A 23,254-nucleotide genomic window follows, 5' to 3' on the forward strand; every position below is an offset into this window, starting at 1 on the left:
TCTCTCTTATTATGAGAACGAATTCTCTGTTCAGGGATCAGAGGCTTAGTTTGAAAATGTAATGCTCTGTGTGTAGTTAAATTGACTAAACAAAGCATATTAAGGCAAATTATTATTATTAATCATGCAGATGATTTTTTGTATTCTAATTACTCTAGCTACTTGTTGACTTGGTTAACTCATAGACTGAATTGTTGCAAGGCTACAAAAAACCTGCTGCTGCACTGAAGATTTCCAGGAGCACAGTGGCCTCCACAATTCTCAAATGGAAGAATTGTAGCACAACCAGGACTCCTCCAGGACTTGGCCAAACTGAGCAATCAGGGTAGAAGGGCCTTAGTAGAGGGAAGCGTCCCCTCTGTGCAAAACCCATGAAAGCATGCTTGGAGTTTGCCAAAAGGCACCTGAAAGATTCTCAGAATGTGTGGAACAAGATTCTCTGGTCTGATGAAACCAAGATTAAACTTTTTGGCCTCAATTCAAAATTTTACGTCTGGAGAATTTCAGGCAGCGCTCATCACTTGCCCAAAACCATCCCATAAGTGAAGCATGATGGTGGCAGCATTAGGCGGTCCGGGTGTTTTTTTGCAGCAGGGCTTTGGCAACTGCCCCAATTTAAAAGTTGATTGGCCCCTAAAGTGTTCCTGTCCTGTCACACATCACTGATCTACTGTATGTCAAAGTGCTCAATTCTGAAGATCTATTTGAAATTTAACCCACAGAACAGTTAGTGCCTAATCTCATAAAGGCTGCTGCTTTTGTGTTATCCTCAAACACAAAATCTTTAATTAAAGAACGTTTTTAACATTTAAACTAAAGTCTCTAAGAGCATTGGTCACTTACCTCATCTTTTTGTAACGATAGGAAACTAGCTAGCTACAACAATACAGTAGATAGTTTATTAACTCGTTTCATAGTTTATAGATTGTTGTATAACATCTAGCTACACATTAGCTCAAGGTTGAGCAATTCAGGGAACCATTCAATATTTGGTCCTGATCTAGAGAAGAATTTTTGTAAATAAATATTGAGCTGCATTTGGTATGTCATAACTGTGAGATGCACAGAGACTTTGACACAGTTCTAACTTGAATGGAACACATTTAGCACTAATGTTAATGTTAAGTGTTTTTTTTATTAAAAAAATGTAATAACAATATTTGAAAACATATAGAAAACAGTAGAGAAAGAATAGAAAGGACATTCTTTGAAATTTGTCCACACACCCATGAATGTTTTTGTGTATAAGATAAAGACAGCCTGAGTTTTAGTTTATATTATAAGGAGATTATAATCCATCAACTTCAGAGCCACAGATACCAAGCAGTTCTTCTGGCTCAGTTCTTCAAACTCTGTATTATATTTTATTTAGTGTATATATGTCTGTACAATGAAAAAGAAAAGTGGAAAAAAATAAATAAAACAAAACTGCTTAAAATATTTAAATTGTGATTGTAAAAGTTTTTACCAAAAGCAGAAAGTTAAGGGTTTTAAGCAACAATTAAGAAAGCTTGACAAAGCCAGCAACTTTATGTGGCCTCATTTTGGCCCCTACTGCTTTCAAAAAATATTCTGTTAATATAATTTTCTAATCTAATAATCTGTCACTGTTTATTACAAAGACCTGCAAAATATTTGAGACAAAACCCATTGAGAATATCACAAGGTGAGGATTAAGTTTTATTATTTTTTTAACAATGACCAAACTAATTTTATCAAGTTTTTTTATTACCCTTTAAGCTTAACTTTTGTTATGTTTGTTATGTAGCTCTTCATTTAATATTTGCTTCTTAGGTTTATAAATAATACTGAATTTGCCATGTACTTTTTGCACTTTAGAAAGAAATGGATGAGTAAACACTTTAAAGCTCCTGGGGAACACAGCCTCTTTGTAAAGAGCCTCTAGAGATACAGATTTCTATTTTCTTCGCTGAGGTTCTGCTTGACCAATTTATAAATCTGTCTAACTGCAGAACAGCAATACCCAGTGCTCTCTCTCTCTCTCTCTCTCTCTCTCTATCTCTCTCTCCCCCTCCCTCCCTCTCCCTCCCCTTTGACCCTCCTGTGGTGGGACTAAAGACTGAAAATATTCTAGCCATGGGAACAAAACTAAAGTGAATAATAGCTCTAGGGAAATGTTGCCTACGCAAATTAAAGAGGGATGCGTACTCTGAGTGATCAAGTCAGTTCTAAGAATGTAGGGTGTAGTACTGAAAGTGGGTGGAGACAATCATCAGAGAGGAGTCTATGCTCCAATCTATGCACACAGAGTATAAGTGTAGGTGAGCTAGTACACATTAGTGAACAGAAATACTGATTTAAAAACTTCCCTACAATGTATTAGACGTTTCTATGAAATAAAGCTACCCTGCCCAGGTCATTTAAAATACTTGTAATGTATAAGGAATACAACACTTTGGGTCGGTACAGATTATTAACAACATATTAGCCCTCTTATCTGTTTACAATTATACATTATATAGTAAAAATATTTATAAAGCAAGCTTATTCGAAGCAATGATGATATATTTTTGTTAAATAACAGCATATTTAAAATATCATTAAAAGGAAAATCAAATAGCAAAGGGCATAGGCAGTACAATATGTCCTGAAAAACAAAAAGAGACCTCGCACAAACAGAGATCTAACAGGCTAGCAAAGAAAAACAACTGCATTTGATGAGAGCTTGAATAAAATCCTTAAAACAGCAGTCAGTGACCTCACTTCCACAGGTCAAAATAGACATGAGCCACACATGTTCTAAAACTAAGATCAATTATAAGGCCAAAATGTAGAGAAAGAAAGGATCTGCTCATGATCCAAAACATAAAAGCTCACTGGTCTCACATGGTGAGGGCAATGTATTGGCTTGGGCTTACATGGCTGCTTTTGGAACAGGCTCACTTGATCCAGCATTATGAATTCAGAAGTCCACAGAAACATTCTTTCTGCTGCTTTACAGAAAAATTTAATCCAATCGAATTGGAAGGTGCTTCATAATAGGGAAAGACAATGACCCATAACAAACTGCCAACTCAATAATGGTCAAGTAAATCCTCAGATTAATCATGCATTTCATCTTCTGAAGAAGAGGCAAAAAAGGAAACTCTACCAAAAAAAGCAGAACAGGTAGATATTTCAAGCAAGAGATATGCAAACAAATATTAGGTGTTATTTACTTCAGTTTATTTTAAAATTATTTATTTCAATTTTTCTCACCAAAAAAATGGTTTTGGGATTTTCTTGCCAATGTCTTTATTAATGAGCCTCTAATTTTGTATTACTGCAGAAAACCTGAAAAGAACTACCTTGTTTATCATTATCATATGTTAGCTGGCTAAATCTGTACACATAGTATCGGAGAACCACCTTATTCTCTGCTAAACATTAAATATTTTATTTTAATAGATAGACACACCAAGCAGAAAAATGTGAGAAACTGTCCAAAAAATAGGTGTGCCAAGCTGGAAGCATTATACTCAAAAAGACTTTAGGCTGTAATTGGTACCAAAGGTGCTTCAGCAAAGTATTGAACAAAGGCTTGATTACTTATGTACATGTGATATTTGTTTTTCTTTTTAAATTTTTCATAAATATGCAAAGGTTTCAAACACACTTCTTTCACATTGTCATTATGGGGTGTTGATTGTAGAATTTTTAGGAAAATATTGAATCTAATCCATTTTGGAATAAGGCTATAACATAACAAAATATGGAAAAAGTGGAGCGCTTTGAAATCTTTCCGGATGCACTGTAATCTGTAAAATATTATTTTGATATCAGGTCTACACTATCAGTTACTGTCTTACTGCTTTAAAGGTAAAATACAAGCATACATGAAGCTACTTAGACGTGCAGATATCAGATCTGTTTCTGCATACACATTGAATGGATAGTTGCCGTTCTGCTTCTCCTCACTGTCAGAGGTTAGGGTTCTGAGAATTAGGGAAGAAGTCAGTAGGGCAGAAATAAAGTCTGTCAGGTCAGCATAGTCGTCTCTGCTAAATTTCTTTTCTGAGCTGCTGAGCCACTTGTGGAAAGCCAGAGCATGTTTTTCTTTGTAAGTCTTGTGCAGGCTCACATTGTGCATATGCATGACCTGCTTTGGTCCTTTAGCTTTATAATCCTGCCAACTCTTTCCCTGGAACCAGACATGGTGACACTCCTCTCCAATGAACCACAGGTTCAATGAACTCACAAATATCTCTAAAGAGAAAGACAGTGTATCCAATAGCTCTACAGCTAGGCAGTTTTAAACATGCTGACAAGTTTCAGCTAAATAAAATTTTTTTTAATAACCTACAGATTGAAACATGATTGAAAGTTCCCACAATTAAATTGAGTGTCTTCATTCATGTCTAAGTTCTTGCTGTTTTCAGGCAAAAAATGTAACACTTTTACCTCAACCATGCAATAATGATGCAACTCCTAGGTTACCTCAGACATCATATTACTCATTACACTTTATTATCAACTGTAATTTTATTTTTAAAGTTTGTAGAGTTTGTCATACTATTAGATTAAGAGAACAAACTCCAAGACAGCATCTTATATCAAAAACAGAGGATTACTGTAACTAATTATTGTGACAAATTGTGATTATTGTCATTAATGTCCAGCATGCCCTAATCTTTGAATAAAAAATATCCATTTAGCTTTAAATAAACCTTTTTTGTGGAAAAAGAAAATAATTTATAAAGTGTATGTTTTGTATTGGAGGTCCATACCATAGTATATTGATTGGGTTGTAAACAACAAAAATATACAGTATGTCAAGTTACGAAATAATAGCTACATTCGAGAATTCAGTTTGATTCAATGCAATTCTATTTGTACTGTTGTAGCAAATGATCAGCCTATGTGCTTTATCTAACTTTTGGTTTTACTAAAGTGCTGCTAACTTTGTGTACATATACAGTATGTATATAACATATATGTATGTATATATATATATATATATATATATATATATATATATATATATATATATATATATATATATATATATACATACATACATAGGGACATGTTCTAGCCGACTGTTGCTCTCGGTTCATGCTGCCTTTAGACAGACTATAGTGATCCACTACTGATAATATTGAATGTGTGAATGTGTGGATGACTGAGAGGGTGAATGTCTGTGTATTCGGTTTCTGTAGCTCTATCTCTGTTTCAACCTGCCTACTATAAAAATGGTGGGAAACAGAGATGTGGGGGAAAAAATATAATGAAGAAAGGATTATCATTCAAATAATCAGGAGCTCAATGGAAATGAGCATCATTGCTTGTGACATTGCATTTAACTGAGCCTCCGTGTGAAACAGCTCTTACATTATCCTCTCATTTCATTCTGACACACTGATACCGACAAACACATACACACACACACACACACACACACACACACACACACACACACACACAACTTCACTATACTATTCTATTCTAATACTATACTATTCACTATATGGATCTACACTGTTCTGCTGTAAAAAAAAAAAAAAAAAAAAAAAAAGGCGATACTACAAACACATCACAATCATTGAAGACATGGTTAAAATACTTTATAAAACCATCACAAGTACAAAATAATTTTTTTTACATCCACTCGACATCTCATCCAAAAGTGCAGGTAAGCACAATACAGATCATTTTAAAAGACTATTAAATTTTTACATGTATTTCCAATACATGGTGTGCTGAGACACAAACATTTGCATAGTCTTAACAATGCAAAGGAGTTATTACTATATGGAAAAAAGTATGTAAAAGAAAATTCAGCCAGTGCAATAGGTTTGCTCTACAGGTCTAGGCTTATGACATAATTATGAAATGAAAGGTGTTTGGTTCTAGTACTTTTTTAATCTCTTTTATAAAGAATATAGTCTACTGACCAATAGCAGTGTTTTAGTTAATAATTTGACTAAAAACAGGATAGGATGAAGGCCACTCAATTGAGTGAGTAGCTGAAATCCATCCTCTCCAACAACACTACATTTCCACAGATCATATGGGTGGCAGGAACAGAACAAACCCAACAGGAAGGACAATAAAATAATCAGTGACTCACCAGAGTCCGTTCAGACTGCATTTACACGTCATTTTGCTTACATATTCATTTATGGTGATCAGCGAAATCATTAGACCCACTGTTTTTTCCAATGCATATAACAGCTAAACAAGTATAATGGCTAATGGAATTATTGCTTGATGTACTAAACTCTTCCACGATCATTAAGAGGTTAATATCATTAAAAAAGCCCAGAATCTTTTGTAATTTGTACAAGACTGTCTAGCCTTTTTCTCAACCACAATTTCACCCTGCTCTGAGCAGCTGAAAGAGGAAGAAACAAAACCAATGTTACTGTGTTGCTGAGTGTGTTCCTTGTCTCCTATCTGCTTTCATTAATCTTCCTGCCACTCAGTAGAAATTAATCAAATGCAGTGACTGGGTAAAGCAATTAATTGGCAAGTGCCCAGATACTGAATTCTTTTTGATAAAATAACAAAGAAATTGTCAGTGCCGGTCTGATGGAGCTTTACTAATTTACATTTATTCATGTATTTACTCATGGTGTTAACTGATCAGGGCATAGACTGGAACTAATTTATAGACAAAAATTAATGAAACTGAGATTTATTTATATTCGGATGCACGTTGGTTTCATATGGAAGTGCAAAGTATTTACACTATTCCTTATGGCTAGTCATAAACCACAGGTCACAGGCTGAACATTAACTACGGCTGAAAATTGTTATTCAGAAAGACAAAGGGTTTTTGCTTTATGCATCGTTTTTTCTATGCATGCTGTTATTCAGTGCGTTTAACCCAGCATTGACACTTGTTTTTATTATGTGCTAAAGTAACTTATAAGGGCAATGGGGGTGGGCTAATCCAAAGCCTCAATTAAGATGAGAAAACAAAGTGTGACATTTAATATATATGATAATAACTCATTAATTGCAGATGTCAACGCAATTACGGAGCAAATATATGGTAAATAAGAATGTGTTTTATGTGTTTTTTATATATATATATATATATATATATATATATATATATATATATATATATATATATATATGATTATGCAAATAACTGCCAAAAAGGCACATGCAATTGTTTGTACACATCAAGCAGTCATTACAGCTGTAGGAGGGGTAGTAGTAGTGAAGACAGAGTCCAAACCGGTTGATACTGTACGAGACCTACTTAAAACCAAGCTGGTTTTTAAGCTCCATCACTGTGCAGCAAAGCACATCTCAAGCTTCTACCCGCAAGCTCTTGATGAGGCTTCGACTAGCATCCATAAGGTTTTTTTATAATATGCAGGTTGTGGACTGAAGGGTTCAGTCAGAGTGAGTGAGCTAATATCAGAGACGGAAAAGGTGACCGCAGAACCAAAACTAATATGATGGTGCATAAAAAGACGTTATTGAGAACATCTAAGAACGGGCTTTGACAAAAGGGAAGGGAGTGGGGGGCTATAAACAACGCAACAAGTTAGGAATTCAGTTCTACAAAATTCATTCATAAATAACGCAAAACATTTGCGTTTACACGCAAATAATCTAACCTGATCTCGCCAGATGCACTTTTGGCGCACATAATACCACTTCGCCTTTGGGATCCAGGTACAGATAAAGACACAGCAGCACGTTCGAAGAAAAAGGAAAAAAATATATGGCGATAAGGTTTTAGAAAGTGGTAAGTGAAGCGAGATGGGGAGCTTTGTCGTGCGTAAACGCAGCTGGCGATCACAAACAACAGATCCGAGTCCTGCGCCTTCCCGACTCACAGTCTGCAGAAATCCACACGCCTTCCACCACCCAGAACTGCGTCCATCTTCCACTCGATCACAGCACATCAAGTTTCAGCATAATCGGGTCCGATTTAACCCGGATGTTTTTTTCTTCTTCAAGCTTCGACTCGTGTTCTGCTTCTTAAAACATTCTGTATAGTCGTTTGAAAACTTCATGCATTCACGTAGAATAGACCACCATATTATTATTGCATAAACAAATTTCCTTGAAACCGTAAGAACGCAAGAAACCGTAAACCGTGTTACTGTCTTTCTTTAACAACACTTGCAACATTGTGAGTTTAAAATAAATAAATAAACCCCAGCATGCATTAAAACATTACCTTTATATTGTCCCCTGTAGAATAAGTGTCCACGGTGCAGTCGGTGAGAGTCCACATATGGGAAAAATCTCCGGGGAAGTTCAGCCAGCGGTTTGCCGCTTTTACCGTGTCGTGCTCTTTCCGTCTCCAGATGTGCAGTTGTTTTTTGTTTTGTTTTGCTTTCGGTTGTTGTTGTTTATGCTCCTGTATAAACGCTGCGAGTGAGAATGTTTGCGCTGCCTCCCCTCACCCTCCCTCTGCTGCGCTGCGCTGCATGGATGCGCACATTTCCTCCGTTCATCCTGAGACAAGGAAACACTTGCCCGCTTGCCCTGCCTACTGTACTACAATGTCCCTTCTGTAGGTGTCTTTGTTCTATTAACAAACTTCAGTTCGGACACTGTCCGCTCGATCAGATCTTTGCATATGCATTAATAATGCTAGCATATCAATATTAATAATTATAGCAATACAAATCCTACCATTATCTCTGCCATTTTTTGAAGTCAGCAGCAATGATTCAGTGGGAAATAATTTACAAGCAAACGGGGACCAATCGCAAAAATCCGTTTAAGTTTTGCGTTTAAGTTTGAGCTGTTATTTCCCAAGAGAAGGGTTCAGTAATTGAAAAGGTGCGGACTATCACCCACAGGCCGAAAGATTAATCGCTATTTGCCTTCTCTGATTGCCAGGGTTCATGCTGGGAGGTATAATAGAATGCATAATGCAAACCTCCATTTTCGCTCCCGAAACAAGCAATTGAGCGCACAGAATGACAATTGCTCTTTTTCACGTTTACCCACACCCCACAATCCCCCACCCACCCCCGGGACCGGTTATGACAAATTACACAGCATATAAAGCAAAAAGTCTATCCGGCAAATACAATCAATTCCCTTACTGCCCTCTCGCGGTGTTCATTATCTGTAGCAACAGTAGTAGCATCTTTATTAATAATAAACAGCACTTTCCAAGCAATTCATATTAAATAATCAAAAAATAAAGGAAAAAAATGGTTTCCTACGAATTTCAGAATCTGTGGAATTAAATCGTTTTGGCACTCCTCATTTAGGAACCTTTACCTAAATAAAGTGAATTATGTTTTGATCTATGTTGGGTGTCTGTGAAACACCGTGGGCTAATTTTCAGGTCTTTGAGATGTAAAAACACGTTTTTCTTTTATTTGGCACAGGTATTGTCCATTAAAAAAAGCTTCTGATCTCAAAACCCCTTTCATACATGAGGACCTCGGAGATGTATCAAGTCATTAAGAGCGTAAAAAACCTATTTAAAGATTTTGAAATCAGCTCAAAATTAAAGTCAGTCTGTTGAGTAAAGCTACAGCAAAAGGTATAAGGATAACAAGCAATAAATGCACCTCAGTGAAACATTTTCAACTGACTGTTGAAGTTATGCCTAATAAATAAATTAAGAAATAAAATGAAAAGCAATTCCAACACCTTTTAAGGACTAAATTGAGAAAAAAAAAGGAGGGAGCTACAGGTCCCTTGCTTTCCGTGTTATTGAAGAACTAAATAATGATATAATATTGATATTTTGATCAATTGTATGCTTTCTGACATATTACAAAATACCATGATATATATATATATATATATATATATATATATATATATATATATATATATATATATATATATATATATATTTTTTTTTTTTTTTTTTTTTAAATGCAACAGTATTTTTTTGCTGACTGTTTGTTAGCTAACAGCATGACACAGCATGACACAAAATTAAGCAGCATTGCTTAAGAAAGCATGCGGTTTTTCTGAACACTGGCATGGCTGTGATTTGCCACCGTTAATTTAGTATAACCGTGCGGTTTTGAGTGTATTGCTGCTTCAATACAACAGTTCTTTAAATGAGAAATTAATATTGAGTAAGTTACATTTTAGATATAGCGTGACCAAATGTTCAGTGAATTTTTGCTACACTAAAGGAAATAGATCCCTAGAAGGCCACATTCACTTTATAGCACATTGGTTAGTTTGCTAACTAGCTAAAGTTGATATTTACAATGCATATAAAGATGATTCAGGTGAAATTGCTGCCCTTTCTTCCATTTAAAGTAATGTTTATGAACAAAATTACTGTTTGCCCTGTCCACTGATATGTCACTAATTCCACTGTAGTAACTGTTTTGACCTAGAAAATGGAATGTTACACTGCAAACACAGACAGGGTAAAACAATGAAAATCCCCAGTGTGGTTTTAGGAGCATAGGCATGCCTGGATCCCTGCTCAGCCAATTAAACAAATAAATTAGTGGACCTGAACTATCTGTATAATTGTACAAATGTTTTTAAGTATTTTGATACTTTTGCCATATAACCCACCTCTACTCAAGAGTCAAGAGTCAGCAAAACAACATAAAGATACATAACAGAAAACACAGAGCTAAGTAAGTGTCCTCGCAACATAAAGTGCATTTTGTGCAACCTCGTGCAAACAGTGCAAGACAGACAGAGCAAAGACAACACAAGACAGTGTAGGACAAATACACAAAAAACACAATAGCGCCACCAGTAAACCAACTGTATATTGCGCAGAGTAAGAAGAAAGGAAGAAACCTTCAGAGAATTCAATTTAATTCATTTTTATTTGTATAGTGCTTTTAACAATGAACATTGAATAAGATGTTCTTTATAAGTGTAAGTTTGTCCCTGATGAGCGAGCCGGTGGTGACTGCGGTATGGAAAAACTCCCCAAGATGGCATAAGGAAGAAACATTGAGAGGAACCAGACTCAGGAGGAAACCCATCCTCATCTTAATTGCACTGAATGTCCATTTAGATAAACGATGTTGAGGTGTGCAGTGATGGTGATCAGAAGCAAACTGTAGTCCTGAGTCAATGTAGCAGACTGTTGACAGGAAGAGGGCAATAGGAAGAGAAGGATATAGATTATTAAGTATTTGTTTTGTAAGAAAGTTAAGGACACTGTGCAGTTGGGGACTTCAGCAAAACTCGCTATGACAGCGTAACTAAAAGGGAGAGCCGGAAGGTAACACAGAAATGAGAATGCCCATTCATTATAGTTCCATTGTTGATTGGGAGGTATTGTAAAGAGATGGGCACTTAAATGCAAAACTGTTCATGCAAACCGTGGTCCTGTCATTGAAGCACACTGTTATTACAATATTAATTACAATTCATTGATCTTTAGGCTGTTCATGCAGAACCATCCCCAGCTGCACAGAGTGGTCTCTAATTGAAAAGAAGTCCATCCAGAGATAGAGTTTTGGGATGAATCAGCCAGACCCAAAGAGAAGGATGAGACATGATCACTAACCACTGGTACCTCAGGAGCATATTTTTTGAGAGAAAAAGAGAGAGAGAGAGAGAGAGAGAGAGAGAGAGAGAGAGAGAGAGATACAGAATGACAGAGTGAAGCAGAGTAAAATGGTGACAGGAAGAGAGAAACATGATTATAAAGTATTTATATTATAAAGTATCCTTATTGTTACTTGAAAGGTAATGTGTACTGTGTGATCAGGGTGTGAGTAGGGATTTCGGCAAGAATAGCTATTGCAGCATAACGAAAATAGAGAGCCAGAAGGTAACACAGACATGAGGGATCTCTGGAACAAGAAACGGTCCGCCACACAACCCTCAATAAACCTGAGTAAACATGTGAGAGTGCGGGGATGACAGAGATGCTACTGTGGTGCTACCATGAATATCACAAACGTTAGAGGCAACATACTCTAAATGATCAAACTGTACCTGATCATCATGCCCACGGGAGAAAAAAAATTATCCAAATCTTCAACAATTTTCTTTTATTTACCTTAGACATAGTATATAAATGAACAGACAACTGAAAGAAATGAAAGGGGTAAAAACAACATAAAATGTTTTAGCATGTTTTAGCATGTTTTAACATCTTGAACTGCTAGGGCAGCTTTAATACACTATCGATTCATAACAGTCATGCAAAATGAATGCTGAACATAAAAGGTACATATTTCCTCAGGTGGTGTTTTGATGATGGTGGTGAAATACAGTGCATCTGGTATTCACAACGCGTTATTTTTTTCACATTTTGTTATGTTACAGCCTTATTCCAAAATAGATTAAATCCATTATTATGAATTATTATACATTAGCCGTGGTGAACACTTATTTTAAAAATAAGGAGGATCATAGGGTGACGTATAAGGATGGAGGAAGGTGCACACAGGTGGACTATGTTCTATGTAGTATATGCAACCTGAAGGAGATTGGATACTGTAAGGTGTTGGCAGGGGACAGTGTAGCTAAACAGCATCGGATGGTGGTCTGTAGGAAGATTTTGGAGTTGAAGAAATGTGATGACTGAAAGAAGAATAAGATGGTGGAAACTGAAGGAGGAAGACTGTAGTGTGAGATTCAAGGAAGAGGTCAGGCAGGGGCTTGGCGGTGGTGATGAGGTGCAGGACGATTGGGCAACTACTGCAGAAGTGATAAGGGAGACAGCTAGAAAGGTACCTGGTGTGACATCTGGAAATAAAAATTAAGACAAAAAGACTTGGTGGTGGAATGAGGAAGTGCAGGACAGCATAAGGAGAAAGAGGTTCTCTAAACAGAATTGGGATCGAAAGAGTGATGAGAAAAGTAAGCAGGAGTACAAGGAGATGCGGCAGCAGGTGAAGAGGGATGTGGCGAAAGCCAAGGAAAAGGCATATGAGGAGCTGTATGAGAGGTTGGACAATAAGGAAGGAGAAAAGGATTTGTACCGATTGGCCAGGAAGAGTGACCGAGTTGGGAAGGATGTGCTGCAAGTTATAGCAATAAAGGTTGGAGATGGAAATGTGTTGACTAGTGAGGAGTGTGTGTTGAGAAGATAGAGGGAGTATTTTAAGCAGCTGATGGACGAGGAAAATGAGAGCGAGAGAAGGTTGGATGGTGTGAAGATTTTGAAGCAGGAAGTTGATAGGATTATTAAGGAGGAAATGAGAGCAGCAATTAGGAGGATGAAGAGTGGAAAGTCGGTTGGACCAGATGACATACCAGTAGAAGCATGGAGATGTTTAGGAGAGATGGCAGTTGTTTAACAGGATTTTGGAAGGTGAGAAGATGCCTAAGGAATGGAGAAGGAGTTTGCTGGTACCGGTTTTTAAGAATAAGGGAGATGTGCAAACCTGCAGTAACTACAGATGAATAAAATTGATCAGTCACACCATGAAGTTATAGGAAAGAGTAGTGGAAGCCTAGCTGAAAGACGAGGTGACCATCTGTGAGCAGCAGTATGGTTTCATGCTGAGGAAGAGCACCACAGACGCATTATTTGCTTTGAGAATGTTGATGGAGAAGTATAGAGAAGGTCAGAAGGAGTTGCAGTTGTGTGTTTGTGGATTTAGAGAAAGCGTATAACAGGGTGCCAAGAAAGGAGTTGTGGAATTGTATGAGGAAGTCAGGTGTGTCAGAGAAGTATGTGAGGGTGGTGCAGGACAGTGTGACAGCAGTGAAGTGTGCAGTAGGAACGACAGACTGGTTCAAGGTGGAGGTTGGACTGCATCAAGGATCGGTTCTGAGCCCTTTCCTGTTTGCAGTGGTGATGGACAGGTTGACGGATGAGGTCAGACAGGAGTCTCCATGGACTATGATGTTTGCGGATGATATTGTGATTTGTGGTCAGAGTAGGGAGCAGGTTGAGAAGAGCCTGGAGAGGTGAAGGTACATGCTGTAGAGAAGGGTAATGAAAGTCAGTAGGAGTAAGACAGAATACATGTGTGTGAATGAGAGGGAGAGCAGTGGAGTGGTGCGGTTGCAGGAAGAAAAGGTGGAGAAGGTGGAGGAGTTCAGGTACCTGGGGTCAACAGTGCAAAGTAATGGAGAGTGTGTTAGGGAAGTAAAGAAAAGAGTGCAGGCAGGGTGGAGTGGGTGTAGAAGAGTGGCAGGAGTGATTTGTGATAGAAGATTATCTGCAAGAGTGAAAGTGAAAGTTTATAGGACTGTGGTGAGACCTGCTATGTTGTATGATTTAGAGACAGTAGCATTAAGTAAAAGAGAGGAGGTGGAGCTGGAGGTAGCAGAGCTGAAGATGTTGAGGTTTTCGTTGGAAGAGACGAGGATGGACAGAATTAGAAATGTGTTTATTAGAGGGACAGCGCATGAAGGGCGTTTTGGAGACAAGGTAAGGGAGGCGAGATTGAGATGGTTTGGACATGTGCAGAGGAGGGACATGAGGTATATCAGTAGGAGAATGCTATGAATAGAGCCACCAGGTAGGATGAAAAGAAGAAGGCCATGGTGGAGGTTTATGGATGTGGTGAGGGAACACATGCAGGTAGTTGGGTTGATGTAGAGGAAAGAGGGGGAAAGACGGATGACGATGTGACGATCCCTAATGGGAGAACCTGAAAGAAGAAGAAGAAGAAGAAGAAGAAGAAGAAGAAGAAGAAGAAGATAAACTCATGAAATTCATTACCTTTTGCTATAACCCAAGCACTGGTGTGATAATCAAATAAGTTACTTTCTATCTTCACATTGCTTCCAGACAGCTATGATGATGGTTATGGGGATTTTTATGAAGATGCACACAAAAGATTTGCTTTGCAAATAGGAACAGGTCAAGTTGGGGTTTTTTTTGGCTGTTTTGTGTTTGATAGCTAGCATTAAGGCACGACAAAGGCACTCCCTTGAGTTGCACTACATGAGTCTTGGGGAAACACTCATATGCAAATAATATGCAAAATAACTGCTTTTTTCTCATTAAAAAAGTCTGTGTTCTGATTGTGAAAGCTTAGCGGACTTTTGCTTTGTTTCCTAATCCTTCTTTTAGTTGTTCTAGTTCAAGTATGTCTCCTACGTCTTATTGCAATTAAAATGCATGAAAAAGCCAACCTTAACAACATAGATACTTTAATAATAGAACAATATTTTCAATAACTCATGGCCTGTTTTAAGTGAAAAAGCTATCTGATACAATTTTCAGGGCAGGAAAAATCACATTAATAGACATTTTTCTATTTAATTCATTGTTAACACATGGATTATAGGTATGAGGAAAACTGAAATATTAAGTGTTTTAGTAAGGTGTCATCATGATGAACTACCAGAACAACTTTAATGCAACTTAGCAAGAATTTACATCAGCCATTCAAAATGAATGATGAACATAAAAGACACATATTCTCTCAGGTGGCGTTTTGATAATAGTGGTGTACACGCTGTGCAACACATCATTATAAAATCCCTTCTAGTTTTTAACTGAGTTGAGGTCTGGTCAGACCATAACACTCAGTGAATGGATGGAATCATTGTCATCCCATCAGGCAGCCACACCCATCAGGATAGAACTGTTTTCTCAAGGGTGATCAATCAGAAATACTTTATATTGATCTGAAATAAAGATTTTCTCAAGGGTCCAGATTTGGGGAAAACTTCTTCACAGCATAATTCCACTATTTCTTCTTAATTTAACTAGTCACCTACCTGTATATAATTATCACACCAAACATTTACCTACTGACAGCAAATATAAAGATAATAAGAAAAGATAACCAGTGGTCATTTATTTCTTTTAAGCAACCCTGTTATTACGATCATGGTCAACGTGCCTTAGAACAATGTCTCTTTAGTTGATATTGGAATACAGTTAAATTGGCAAGGTGACAACTGATCCCGAGTCTTGGTTACTGTCTGTGTGGGAGAAAAAATATGTAGAGACCAATTCAGCTATTATATCTGATTTTGATATATAATGGCACCATTGAAGCCCCAGGCAGCATTTTAATGCAGAAGTAGAGATCCACAGGGACTAACACATGTCAGATTTAATTGGCTCGGTGTACCTACAAGGCTGCAAACTCTTGGCCAATCCATATAAGTAATTTGTTCAATGCAAAAAGTTTGACCAAACAGGGGCAGATTTCAAAAAGGATCAAGACTTGTTCTTTCTTATTATTTTTAACCTTAAATAATACCTCATTTGGCATTAATTTTTCTAACCTCAGTTGTGCTTTGATACTCAAAACATTGCATATAATATCAATCAATAAGAATGACTTAGTGAAATAATCAAATTTGCAGACATGCTAATGAGAGTAAGAAGAATGGCAGTCACTATTCCTGGAAATTGAGCATGAACATAAATCTTCTTATTTGTCCTCAAGTCATTAGGCAGAAACAGAAACACCACAAATTTCTCTATGCTGTAAGCAAGACTGCCAACGCTCCAACTGCAAGCTAATTATGCCACACTACCTCATTTAGGTTGTAATGAGAAAGCACAAATTGCTGCAGCAGGCCATCATCAGGAAAAGCACACAAGCGTTGGGAGAAATGAATTTGATGTAGTTGACTAAAAATTTGAGAGAGGGTGAGGCATCTATAGAAATTACAATTATTTAGAAGCACAAAGTGAACAACATGTCTCATTTAAACCACATTATATTGTGTAAGGTACTTTCACAGGTCCTTTTTACTGACATATAAATAGTACTAGAAACAGTGAAATGTATTTGGAATTAATAGTTAATTTACATTTTGCTGCTAAAGATTCCTTTAACTGCCAATTTAGAGAACCCCATAATAGAAATTTATTTCAGTTATTTTAAAAACAAACTTTCTTTCGGCTTCTCCCATTAGGGGTCACCACAGCAGACCATCCGCATGTTTGATTTGGCACATAAAAACCCTGCCAAATATGTGCCAAATAAAAACCCTGGATGCCCTTCCTAACACAACCCTCCTCATTTATCCAGGCTTGGACCCGGCACTGAGGCTTGTGCAACCCTAATGGCTGGGGTTGGCCCCCTGACCGGGGACCGAACCCGGGCCGCAGTGGTGAAAGTGCCGCATCCTAACCACTAGACCACCAGGGAACCTTATTGCAGATATTTTAAAGTGTAAAAAAAACAGAATTTTACAAAACTGTCAATTCTTGAAAGATTTTAATTTACAGTTTTTCTCAGCTGCATTGGAGAATTTTTTTTTAATCATCCTTAATATTAGCAAATCAGTAAGTGCATTCTCAAAACAATGTGTACAAACAGCACAATACATTGAATTTCTTGCAAAAGCCTGTTTTTTGCTCAAAATCCTTAGTACTTCTCTCAAAAGTAAGTATTTGTGTCAATGAACATATAATTACCATCAAAATAACAAGTCCTTTTATCATTGTTTACGAACAAGATAGTCAAACTTTTTTGTCATTTTTTCAATATGACTGCTTTATATTCATATTTCTTGATGTAAACTATGTTTTGGATTACAAGTATTGAAAATGCACGAGGCTGAATTGGCAACTATGAATTTCAACAGCACAAATTTACACATTACTGTATGTGGGATATTGATTGTGGGATATTAATGGATATTGAGACTGGACAGGATTCACACTTTTTTATTGTTCTTTACTAGTGGACTGACTAAAAAATTACAATATAATGGATATATATATAGATTTTTTTGCAAAAGCCTGTACCTTTTTTAAAATTCTAGTTCATCTTTCAAATGTTAGTATTTGTGTCAATAAACATGTCACTACTATCAGAATGAAATGTCCCCCAAACAAAATCATCAAAAATGTTTAGTCATGTTTTCAGTATAACGGTGCACAGTTTCAGTATTTCTTGATATAAACTACAGTTTGGGTTAAAGTAATTGAAAATGCACGAAATTTAAATTACTTCTGTCTGGCATCTATGAATTTCAACAGCACAAATGTATTTGTTTGGTTGCATATGTTATTTATATTGATTGCAAGAGACCAGACAGGATTCACAATTTTACTGTACTGTAATAGTATCTATTCGTTTCTTGGTTGTTCATTCATTTTCAAAAAAATTGTAATTCTGTGTTTTGCTCTGTTGCCAATTGAAGGTTTACATAGTGACATTCAAGATTCATCAGCACAATTCATCAATACAAGTCAAATAAAAAAAAAAAATTTTATTGAAGTTCAACAGAAATTTCAGATGGTCTAGTGGTTAGGATGCGGGCCGCTCTCACTGCTGCGGCCCGGGTTCGATCCCCGGTCAGGGAACCAACCCCAGCCACTCTTAGTGCTGGTCCCAAGCCCGGATAAATGGGGAGGGTTGCGTTAGGATGGGCATCCAGTGTAAAAACATGTGCCAAATCAAACATGCAAATGATCTGCTGTGGCGACCCCTAATGGGAGAAGCCGAAAGAAAGTTTAAAAGAAGTTTCAGACATGCACTTTTTGCTGCTGCAAAAATCTAGGAAAGGTTATAAAACCCTCTTTAAACAAAAAAAATTTCATAATACTACAATGAGAGATACATTTATATATAGAGAGAGATTTTTACAGTTTTTCTTAGTTGCTTTGGAGTGTTTCTCAGTTTAGAAATGAAGTTCTTAAAACTACTTGTTCAACCTCCACATCTTTTAGTCATTTGTGCTCATCATAAGAACATTTCTTGTTGCTTTGATCAAATTGAAAATTCATTTAATTCATTGTATACAAGTGTCCGCTGTTTCCTACATTATCAGTTGTTTATGTCATGTTGATGAAAATATATTATACTAGTTTCACCTAAATAATCTCAAACCCTAAAACATCTCTGCATCAGTTCATTGTATTAGTCATTGAATGCAAAATGGTAAAACCACTTGTCATCATCTTTCATCTAAAATTTCTATTAAACTTTTTTTTGTAAATGTGACTTGAATTGGTCAATTGTGCAGATGAATTTTACAGTTTTTCTTGGAGCGTTTCTCAGATCAGAAATGAAATTCTCAAAACTACTTGTTCAAACTCCACATCATTTAGTCATTTGTGCTCATCATAGGAACATTTCTCATTGCTTTGATCAAATTGCGACTGCTTTGGTACATCATTTAATCGATTGTGTACAAGTGTCTGCTTTTTCCTACATTATTTAATTCAGTTCAATAAATTTTTATTTGTATAGCGCTTTTAACAATGAACATTGTCTCAAAGCAGCTTTTCACAGATAATGTGGTGATTACAGTTTTTTTCAGTTGCTTTGGAGCATTTCTCGAATCAATCTTAAGATTAGCAAATCAGTAAGTGCATTCTCAAAACAATGTGTACAAACAGCACAATACATTGAATTTCTTGCAAAAGCCTGTTTTTTGCTCAAAATCCTTAGTACTTCTCTCAAAAGTAAGTATTTGTGTCAATGAACATATCATTACCATCAAAATAACAAGTCCTTTTATCATTGTTTACGAACAAGATAGTCAAACTTTTTTGTCATTTTTTCAATATGACTGCTTTATATTCATATTTCTTGATGTAAACTATGTTTTGGATTACAAGTATTGAAAATGCACGAGGCTGAATTGGCAACTATGAATTTCAACAGCACAAATTTACACATTACTGTATGTGGGATATTGATTGTGGATATTGATTGATATTGAGACTGGACAGGATTCACACTTTTTTATTGTTCTTTACTAGTGGACTGACTAAAAAATTACAATATAATGTCATTGTGATAGAAAATAAAAAGACACAAAAATAAAAATTCCAAAAGGTAAACATAGAAAACACTTCTGCACATGCCGCACTATACAGTGTAATCTGTTTCTACCCCCTGACATCCCAGTCTGTCAGCCCTTGCAATACCATTGTGAGGCCATGATTGACAACATGGTCCACAATAGTGGCTCTAATTTCATCTGAAATGTGTCTATGTGTCTGGCCTCTTCTTCCTCTTCCTCTATATTGCCTCCATACCCTTCTAGCATGCATCCTTATTTTTGGCTCTCGACCATGTTTGTTTCCATTTTCAACAATTGTAAATCTGTGTTTTGCTCTTTTTATATAAACTCGCCAATTACAGTAAAGGTTCCCGAGATTCAGCCTTGACATATTTTAGGGAACTAGTTAAAAATTGGTTGATCTAAAAGTGAACACGCCCCTTCATTAGTGACATTCAAGGTTTATCTGCACAATTCATCAGTTCAAGACACATTTACCAAGAAAAGCTTGATAAATTTTCACAACTAGCTTAACCATTTTGCATTTATTGACTTATGCAATGAACTGATGCCTAAATGTTTTGCCTAAATTTTTATCTTCTATTACAATGACAATATATTGTTATTTTTTAGTCAGTCCACTAGTAAAGAAAAATTTAAAAAAGTGTGAATCCTGTCCGGTCTCTTACAATCAATATCCCACATACAGTAATGTGTAAATTTGTGCTGTTGAAATTCATAGTTGCCAATTCAGCCTCGTGCATTTTAATACTTGTAATCCAAAACATAGTTTAAATCAGGAAATACTAAAAATAAAGCATTGTCATATTGAAAAAAATGACTAAACATCTTGACTATCTTGTTTACTAAACAATGATAAAATGACTTGTTATTTTGAGGGCAATGATATGTTCATTGACACAAATACTTACTTTTAAGAGAAGTACTAAGGATTTTGAGCAGAAAACAGGTTTTTGCAAGAAATTCAATGTATTGTGCTGTTTGTACACATTGTTTTGAGAATGCACTTACTGATTTGCAAATCTTAAGGATGATTAGAGAAATGCTCCAAAGCAACTGAGAAACACTGTAAACTAGTATAATACATTTTGATCAACATGACATAAACAACTGATAATGTAGGAAAAAGCAGACACTTGTACACAATCCATTAAATGATGTACCAAAGCATTTGCAATTTATTCAAAGCAATGAGAAATGTTCTTATGATGAGCACAAATGACTAAATGATGTGGAGTTTGAACAAGTAGTTTTGAGAATTTCATTTCTGATCTGAAAAACGCTCCAAAGCAACTAAGAAAAACTGTAAAAGTGAAGATGTTCTTTATAAGTAAGTTTGTCCCTGATGAGCGAGCCGGTGGCAACTGTGGCAAGTAAAAACTCCCCGAGATGGCATAGGGAAGAAACCTTGAGAGGAACCAGACTCGAGAGGAAACCCATCCTCATCTGGGTTGCACCGAATGTCCATTTATAGCAGATATACGATGTTGCGGGGTACAGTGATGATGATTAGAAGCGAAAAGTAGTCCTGAGTCAATGTAGCAGACTGTTGACATTAACTACAGTCTAATCCATCCTCAAAACTCTTGTTCTTACTCCGGAATTTCATGGAACCACCCAAGGCATTGCTGAGAAACCGTCCCAAGCTGCACGGAGTAAATGAATGTGTGCTGCTGAAATTCATAAATGCAGTACAGATGGAAGTCAGATTTTTGTGCATGTTCAGTCACTGTGATCCAAACCATCATACTGACAACATAACTAAATATTTTGATGATTTTCCTTGTGAACAATGTCAAAGGGACTTTTCATTCTGATGGGAATGACATGTTTATTGAGACAAATACTTACTTTTGAGAGATGAACTAAGGATCTTAAGAAAAGTACAGTCTTTTGCAAGAAATCTATTGTGTTGTGCTGTTTGTACACATTGTTTTGAGAATGCACGTACTGGTTTGCAAATATTAGGTATGATCCGAGAAATGCTCCAAAGCAGCTAAGAAAAACTGTAATTGATCCCCTTTTAATTTTGTGAGGTTGCCCCCTTAAAAACAGGAACAGTCTAGAATTTTTATGGTAGGTTTATTCAACAGAGATAGAGAGAATACATAAAAAAAAACATAAAAAAAACATTAAAGAAAGTATATACATTAATTTGCATTTTATCGAGTAAAATAAGTATTTGATCCTGTACCAATTTAGCAAGAATTCTGACTCACAGACCAAATTATTCCTGTCCCTTTAGGAAAGTACTCCCAATATCAACACGTTATGTGCAGAAACGACACCTGTCACAGAATCAACATTCAACATCAACTTCTATTCAAACCTCTCTACCACCATGGGAAAGACCAAAGAGCTGTCAAAAAGACCACAGGGACAAGATTGTAGACATGCACCAGGCTTCAACTATGAGACTGATGATCATTAGCATCTCCTTTGTATAATCAGTTAATCATACACCTGACCCTGATCCTACAAAATACCAGACTTTGTGCAAATGTACAAAGTGCAAGTTTAAGAATTGAATCACACCAAATGTTAATTAAATTTCCACATTTTTATTTAATAAATAAATTGATATATAAATTGGGGTGTTTAATCCAACAATTATTGGGCTTACTAAGCATAATAGAATTCACATATAATTACATGATCCTTGGTGGCTTTCTTTCATTCTGGGTGAACTATTCATTGAGACCTTTGCTGGCAGCTGCAAGAGTGATGAACCAATCAACCACTTATTAACTTCTAAATTGGGCCATTAATCCCTGCCATTTTTCCCCCATCATTAAACTATAAGTTTGCCATAATTATCTTCTGTTAAAGGTTAACATGTATGTAGTTATCATTTATTTTATTTTGATTTTGTCAGGCCTTATCAATTTAATCAAACATTACACTTTCCAACCTAGATCTCCATCTATGTGTTGAGCAACAACTACAATTATTACAATTATTCACTTGCATGTTCATAGTGACCCATTGATTTCTTCCCCAACCTTTGGTCATTATGCATATCGTATACATGTACATACACTGACCTAAACAAGCTCCTGTCACCAAACAGTGATAACCACTAGGGGGCATACGTCACTAAATAAAGTTTTATATAAATAAATAAAAAATACTAGGTTAAAAAAAACGTTATTATAAGAATGTATTCAGACATCTTTATTAAAACATATTAAACATGCACTACATAACATAAGGCTTGGGCAATCTTTTTGTTCTTAAGGGACTCCAAGCTTTTGCACCTATTACATTTGCATTAAATGTGCAATTACTGCATGTGTGAGATTTTGCAGGTTGTAGGTGTGAGCCAGAATTTAATTATTACAAGAATTACAATTTTCCTCCTTGCTCTATGTCCCCAACACATGATTTCACGTGATTCCACTTTAATTCTACTTAAATCAGTCAAATAGATTCATTCAGCATATAAATAAATGTGCATTATGTACACAAAGAAAAAAACAATTATAAAAAAAATAAATATAGACAACAGTATCTGCAACAGTATATGCCTTTTCATGGGATATATATGCAAAAGTAAAGTAAAACTTTATATATGCATCTGTTTTTTTTATATTTTTAACGTTATATTTTTGTCTAACACACTGTTTGTACATTTTAATCATATACAGTATAATGATGTAACAGTGGCTCAGATCTTTTCAAAGATATT

The 23,254-nt window shown here is 36.1% G+C and overlaps 1 protein-coding gene across 2 annotated transcripts in view; it reads right to left on the reverse strand.

Moving 5' to 3' along the window:
- Positions 1-8,821, reverse strand: part of LOC124399102 (kelch domain-containing protein 8B-like) — a 112,637-nt gene extending 103,816 nt beyond the window's left edge. The window contains exon 1 of one of the 2 annotated variants that reach the window (XM_046869818.1): positions 8,147-8,821. The gene's annotated coding sequence lies outside the window, so the exon portion shown is untranslated. Of the gene's footprint in view, positions 1-7,577; positions 7,814-8,146 lie in introns of those variants that run through there. The other variant, XM_046869819.1, reaches the window with a different exon arrangement.
- Positions 8,822-23,254: the final 14,433 nt, after the last annotated feature.

The sequence above is a fragment of the Silurus meridionalis genome, chromosome 16 (assembly GCF_014805685.1).
Source record: "Silurus meridionalis isolate SWU-2019-XX chromosome 16, ASM1480568v1, whole genome shotgun sequence".
NCBI classification, from domain to species: domain Eukaryota; kingdom Metazoa; phylum Chordata; class Actinopteri; order Siluriformes; family Siluridae; genus Silurus; species Silurus meridionalis.